Source organism: Cornus florida, unplaced genomic scaffold, assembly GCF_030987335.1.
Source record: "Cornus florida cultivar Cherokee Brave unplaced genomic scaffold, ASM3098733v1 CherokeeBrave_3.0.0_Hap2_Chr05, whole genome shotgun sequence".
Classification (NCBI taxonomy): Eukaryota; Viridiplantae; Streptophyta; class Magnoliopsida; order Cornales; family Cornaceae; genus Cornus; species Cornus florida.
In genome coordinates, this window is record NW_026775575.1 from 53,585,372 (window position 1) to 53,593,324 (window position 7,953).

At 36.9% G+C, this 7,953-nt stretch overlaps 1 pseudogene; it reads left to right on the plus strand.

Annotated features, from left to right (window-relative positions):
* The first annotated feature begins 1,447 nt into the window (after window positions 1-1,447).
* On the plus strand, window positions 1,448-1,546 carry LOC132310593 (small nucleolar RNA R71; annotated as a pseudogene).
* Window positions 1,547-7,953: the final 6,407 nt, after the last annotated feature.

The window sequence follows — 7,953 nt, forward strand, 5'->3', positions numbered from 1 at the left end:
CACTTTTCTTGGTACTTGCCTCTTGTTCTTCCGCTTTTGGGTGCACAAGTCTTTCAAGAATTTGGCATAAGCCGGAATTTGCTTGATTGCATCCAAAAGTGGAAGATTGACTTTCACTTGCCTAAACATTTCCATGATTTCATTGGTTTTTGCCTTTTGCTTGTCTTTTGAAATGGATCCTTTTAAGGCATCCGGAAATGGAGCTTTTGGCTCAAACACTTTTTCAGCATTTCCTTTTGAAAACTCCTCAACACAAGAATTTTTCAAATCACTTTGTTTCAAAACATTTTTCAACAAAACCTTTTCGAATTCATTTTTTAGCAAATCTTTTTTCAAATCATTTTCAAAATCATTCTTCAAATCACATTTTGAAGCTTTCTCATTCACAAGATCATGTATATGCAATGAAGGAGGAATGGGATGTGAAACGGGACGGGTGACAACTTGAGGTTGTACCGGTTCACTCTCTTCATTGGACATTTCAACTTGATTGTCCACAATCCTACCACTTTGCAAGGTAGTCACCGCATTAACATGTTCAATGGTATGGCCTTTCGATAAGGAATGGATTTCCACAACAAATTGTTGCTTTGGTGGGGCACTCATAGGCATCTTTCCCTTCTATCTAGCATTAAGAGTGCTTGTTATTTACCCTACTTGGGTTTCTAGCTTCGCAATAGATTGAGAGTAGGAATGAAGCAATTGTGTATTTGCCTCAAGAGTGCCCAAAGCATTTAAAACTTTTTTTTCAAAGGCGGGACTTCTAGCATTTCCTTGGGAATAAGATTAGTTGGGAAAATGAGAGTTAGCAAATTGATTCCCTTGTGATTGATAAGGTCTATAACCTTGGGATCCTTGGTTTTGAAGTGGAGGTGGAATGTACTTCCCTTGAAAACCGCCTTGGGAAGGGTTTGAGCCCTCTCCTTGGTTTTTCCAAGAGAAATTCGGATGATTTCTCCAACTTGGATTATAATGAGTACCATAAGGATTGTTCCCTTAGTTCACAAAAGCTACATTGATTTGTTCATTAGGTTCATTTTGTACTTGTCCGTGAGGACAATAAGAAGTAGAATGAAGAACACTAGAACAAGTCATACATGTTTCATTTGATGCATGATGAGAATGGTTAGAGAAGGAAGATACTTGGTTCGCCGAGTTTTGGTTAATCAAAAATTGATCAAACCTTTGAGATAAAGACTTCATTTCAGCGGCTATTTCATTTGAATGGTCGACTTGATGTAAGCCAACACTCCTCCTACCTTGTGAATTTCTACCATTCTTGGATGATAATGTTCTATGCAAAGAATTTTCACTCATGCTCTCATAAAGACGCCACACGTCATCCTCATGCCTATCAAAGTATGAGCCACCCATGGAAGCATCAACCATGCCTTTGTAATTGTCCGATAAGCTCTCAAAGAAATATTGAACTAATTGCCATTTGGACATGTCATGATGTGGACACTTCCTAAGCAATTCATTAAAGCGTTCCCATGCCTCATAAAACATTTCTCCATCCTCATGTGAAAATTCTCGAATTGAGGTTCTCATGGCATTGGTCTTAGAAACCGGATAGTACTTCTTCAAGAACTCTTGTTGCATTTCTGCCCAAGAAGTGATTGAAAAGCGCCTAAGATTGTTAAACCAATACTTTGCCTTGTCTTTTAAGGTGAATGGAAAAAGTTTGAGTCTTAAGACCTCTTCCGGCATGTCCGTATATTTTATAGTGGAATATACGTTTAGAAACTCATCCAAATGCTTGTAAGGTTTTTCACTTGGAAATCCATGATAGTTAGGAAGCATTTGAATGGTTTGTGGCTTAATTTCTTAGTGATGTGCTCTAAATGGTGGCAATTGAATGCATGTGGGTGCATTGTAATCGTTAGGCACATAGTGATCTCTTAAAGCAAGTGGAGGATTAGCAATTTGAGGTGCAACATGGGCACCTTGATTTTGATTTCCTTGAATGATGGGAGGTTGTGGAGCATACATTGGCCTTGGCATTCCAAATGGAACTTGGCCTTGTTGTTGTTGTGGTTGGTGAATGAATGGCCTAGGTATATCTAATGGTGCTTGCATGTTCTCATGATATACATTTGGATGGAGGATACCTTGTTAGTCTATGTGACCAAGGTCCTCTATATGCTCTTCATTATGGCCTTCCATTGATGTAATGGATTGGGTAGAACTAGAACTTCCTCTTCCCCTAGGATTTGTAACTACGGATTCAAGATGCAAATCAAAAGGGACAAGAATTGGTCTTAGTGATCTACGACCATGCATGCACAATGTAAAAACACACAAACACAATGAATGAACAAACACTTCAACTTCACAACAATTCAATGAATCTTCCTCCACAAACACTTCACCCATACTCCTATGCTTTAACAACAATGATGCAAAGAACAATTAAGAATGCCTCCACGCGGGCTCACGATTTATCTAAGAATTTAAAAACAAGCCTCCACGCGGGTCGACGATTTAACTAAGGGATTGAGTAAGAAAAAGCTCACAAAGGTCCTTTAGCACTTCAACTCCAAATTTATAGCTTAGCTTAGCAATCTTTTTCAAACTTTTAGCATTTTTCCTTGCTTGCTTAGCTCCTTTGCTTGGTGGCCCCTTTGCTTACCTCCTAGCTCAATGCTCCTTGTCAAAGATGAACAAACACAATAAGTAACAAAAAGAAAATTAAAAACAATGTAAAGACACGATCAAAAGAGTACTAATTCCTAATTGATTCCACAAATACGACGTTGCCTAATCCCCGGCAACGGCGCCAAAAACTATGGTCGTCGTCCTACCATAAGCTTAAGAGTGTGCATTAAGGCGAGGGCCAAGTTTTACATTTATAAAAGCTACTACCACCTTCACTAAAAATATAGTTAGGGTGAGTAGGGATCGTCCCAAGGGATTGGAGTCGAATTTGGTTGTGGATTCACTATTAGGGTTAGTAGGTCAAGTGAGAAAACAATTAGTTGGTTAGTTGATTAAACTAGAGAGCAAATTAAACTAAATAATGGAATACAATAAAGAGTAAGTAAGAAAGAGAGAGATCTTGGGGTTTAGAGGTCACCACCAAACAATATTTTTCTACACCCTTAACAAGTGACTAATGAGGGAAATGTGTGTTGCAATATTAATGTGTGTGTTTGTTTGGTTAATTCAATTAGTAAGGGTGACCAATTAAGTATATATTGTCTAAGCAACATGCGAAAAAAACAATATATCTAACAATTAAGTATATATTTTCTAAATAGCATGTGAAAAGCACAATATATCTAGCAAGTCATTAATCCTTTCATTAAGCTCACAAGCCAAATACACCACAAGGTTAGAGACATATGCTACTTGCATTAAAAAATATGGAATATCAAACAACAAGCATGGATTGTCCTCCCATCTAACAACTATGCTACCACTACACTACAATTAAGCTAATGACATGAAATTAAACTAATTAAGCTAAGGGAGAGGCACAATCCATCAAGAAATGAGCATTAACCATCTAGAAAATTACAAGAGCATTCCATTAAGCACTATGTTTTGACAATCTCTAGATCTATGGCATTAATACACATAGACATGCGTCAATAACACAAGAAATAGAGACAAACACATGAACATCTATTCTAGCATACATAGACATATGGATTGAATGAAATGATCAATTGGAAGCATTAAACCACTTAAATCATTGAATAAACAAGATTTATATATATAAAAGTACCAAAACATGTATTACAACACTAATCCCTCAATAATACACAAAATTAAGATGTAGAGAGCATGCTTGGGGCTAACTCTAGCCCCAAGAGGATGTCTAGCCACTTATGGTAGTGCTTCTCCAACCCTCAAGGGCTAACTCCATGGTAGAGATTTGCTCCTTGGTTGATGAAGAGTCTCCAATGGTGTCTCTAGCCTCCTCCTCCTCTTAGTTTGCTCTCCAAGAGTTCTTACAAGGTATGAGACAATATGATGTGATATGATGTAAAAAATAATCCTTATTCTTATATAGGTAGATCAAAATGACACACAAAATGAGCTGGGGTCGTGCACAAAATATTCCCCAATGATTGGATAAAGGACAACTTTTTGTGAGTTAGAGATTTAACTTTTTCGCACTGGAGGAAGTTCGATTGATTGAACCTTGGACTTGGATCGATCGAACATGGCTGAGATCTATCAAACTGAAGTTGGATCGATCCTCAATGGCGGTGCTTTTTGGATAAAGACCAATCTGAGATATTTTGAAGATATTTTTGGGAAAAGGACAAAAGTGGTTGGTAGGGTGGTACAACTAGATAAGATCAATCATTTGGATAAGGACAAGGTAGTTCGATCGATCGAAAAATGATGTTGGATCGATCAAACTTTTGAGATCTCTGAAAATGTCATCATGGCTCTGATCCATCTTGAAGTGCTGAGATCGATCATGTTGGATCGATTGAACTTTGATCTGAGATCAATCGAAGATGTTGATTTCCACCTTTTTCTTCCTTTTGCTTCCACTTGGCTCATTTCTTTGATTCATCCTAGAATTGCTTCATTTCTGCTCTTATTTGGCTGAGTTAGCTTATTTTTGGGATAAGTTTCTAAAAATGAAAATAATACAAAATCAATCTAAAGCGGTGAAGTACGATAGATAAAGGTATTAGAATGCCTAAGCTTAAGGGGTTTAAATGCGCACTTTTCAGCGCTCATCAACACCTAAGGAAAAAAAGTTTCGGTTTCAGACCTTTTGTGAGTTTTTGCTGTTTTCTTTACCTGGAATTTTTATCTTTGTTTCCACTTGTGTAATTTGACTTAGTGTATGTTAGGTCGTCGTTCTTTATCAGAACCAATTATTTTGTATGACCCTGAAATAGAGGAAACTCTTAGTCAAATTAGAAAACTAAAAAAAGATTCGAATTTGTTAGGAAATTCCTCTATAAATAACATGGCTGATATTAATGCACCAAATGGAGAACAAATGCCACAAGCACCTGTTCCTCCACCACAACCACAATTGAGGGATCACTTCATTCCCATTTCATATACATCCCCTTTGGTGTGGTTAAAGCCGTTGGTTGCACCAAAAGTTTACAAAGATATGTTAAACTAAGAGTGTAAGTGTGCAATATGGCTAAGTTTTAAATTTATAAAAGTCACAACTACCTTTAACTAAAAATATAGCTAGGGTGAGTAGGGATCATCCCAAGGGATTGTGGGTGCCTTTGCAATGGAGATAATATATAGGGTTAGTAGGTCGAGTGATCAAAGGTTAGTTGGATTGATTGATTAAGCTATTATGCAAATGAAATTAAAGTAAACAAAATTCAATGATTAATAAAGTAGAGAAAGATATAGAGGGGAGGACTTGGGGTACTAGAGCTCACCACTAAGCTTGACTTCACTAGACACTAGCAATTGTATATTAATGGGGAAATTGACTTATAACTTTTGTGTGTGTGTGACATTAATTAAAACTAGGCATGGATGACAAATAAGCATAGATTGTCAAGCCAAATCAAATGGAAAGCATAACCTATCAAATGAGACCAAAATCCATTCAATGAAACCACAATTTATGCACACACAACTATCTAAAAACATACATCTAATGCATTCATAAGTATGGAACACCAAGGAACAAGAGTAGATTGTCCATCTATCTATGAATTTAAAGCAACTACACTACATCTACACTAAAGACATGAAATTTAATTAAGTAAGCTAAAGTTGTGGTACAATCCATCAAGAAACAAGTGTGAACCATCAAATAAATTGCAAGAGTATTCAATTAAGCTCTATGTTTTGACCATCTCTAGATTAACTTCATTCATACACATAGATATGCATAAATTCCACTAAATCTAGAGAAAAACACATAAATCATCCATTCTAGCATACATAGACATATGGTTAGAATTAGATAATCAATTGAAAGCATTAATCCATACATATTAAGTAGAAACCACAAGATATATATATAAATCCAAGATCAAAACATTGTTACAAATAAATCCCCAAAAATATACAAAGAACTAAGTCTAGGAAGCAAACTTAGGGGCTACTCTAGCCCCAAGTAGACATCTAGCCACTCATTGAAGTAGTTATCCAACCCTCGAGGGCTATCTCCATGGTAGGAATGACCTCCTTCTTGATGAAAACCCTAGAAGAATGGAAGAACTCCCAAAATGTGTAAAAACTCTCTAATCTTTAGCCTTCTCTCCAAAATAAGAAAAATTACAAGTTATGAATAACAACTATGCTCTAAAAGTGGCTCTCAATCCTTATATAGGTAGGTCAAATATCATACCAATGGTCTGGGCTCGTACACCAAGGTCCCTCCAATGATTGCACCATGAGCTAACTTTTAATGAGCTGGAATCTATTTTTTTTTTGGACTTGAGGAAATTCGATCGATCGAACTGTGTTGAGATTGATCAAACTTGGCTGAGATCCATCGAATGCTGCAGAGATTGATTATCCTTGGTGGCACCTTTTTAAATAAAGACAAATCTTTGAGATATTTTTGGGAAGAAGACAAAAGTGGTAGGTGGGTGTGGATAGGATCAAATCATTTCGATCGATCTGGGAAATGTTGGATCAATCGAACTTATTGGATTCTTTTGGATAAGGACAAGGGCTTGGATCCATCTTAAACTGTTTAGATCGATGAACTTTCAATTAATCGAAGAAATGCTGAGATCGATCGAACATGCTGAATTTCCACATTTTGCTTCATTTTACTCCTACTTTGCTCTTTTCTTCCATTCAGCTTGAGTTAACTCCTTTAATGCTCTTATTTGGCTGAATTGACTTATTTTTGGGATAAGCACCTGAAAAGGGCAATAACTCGAAATTAGAATAAAACGGGAAAATAAGATAGATAAAGGTCCTAGAATACCTTAGCTTGAGGGGTTTAAATGCGCACTTTTCAGTGTTCATCACCCTTCTTGCTTTTTATTCCCGAATGTTAATGCAACCCATTTTGAGATCAAGCCTGCTGTAATCCAAATGCTTCCTACATACCATAGGTTTGCAATATAGGATCTTTATAAGCACTTGATGTGTTTTTGGAATTATGTTCAACTACCAGGTTAACCACTCTTTCAGATAACTCATTTAGGATGTGACTTTTTCAGTTTTCTCTCAAGGACAAAGTAAGAACCTGGTTACATTCCCTTCCATCTAATTCCATATCTACTTGGAACATGTTGTAACAGGAATTCTTGAAAAAGTACAATACTGTGGGTAAAATCACACAAATGAGAAGAGAAATCATGGCGTTCTCCTAAATCCCAGGTGAACAAGTCCATGATTCATAGGAAAGATATAATGATCTTCTAAGAAAATGTCTACACCATGATATTGCTAAATGGCACTTAGTGCAGATTTTCTATGACGGTCTTTCTGATTCACATAGGAACATGGTTGATATGTCCAGTAATGGGGCTTTCCTTCATAAGAGTGCAGCTAACGCTTGGGAACTGTTTGAGGCCCTAAGTGAAACTTCAATGCAGCATGCTTCTTTTTCAAGGTTTAGGTCTACACTTGGAATCCATAAGGTTGAAAAAATCTTTGAAGTTGAAAAGTCTAGTGAGTTAGTTACTCAAATAGAAGCATTGAACCGTAGGTTTGACCAAGTCTTAGCATCTGGCTATGTTCCTGTTGCTACTCCACAAACTTCCTTGCCAAAGGAAGTGTGCTTAATCTATGCTAATCCATCCCATTTTCCTGATACTTTCCCTATGATGGGACAATCATCTGAGATCCCTCAGGAGCAAGTAAATGCTGCATTCTCTAGACCAGTCTCTAATCCTTATTCTTCTACTTATAATCCTGGCTGGAGAGATCATCCAAATCTATCATGGTGGAATCAAAGCCAAGGAACCACTATTCCACAACCACAGGGACAGTGCCAAAATTCATCTAATTCTTCACCCCAGAATAATTCTTTCAATCAAT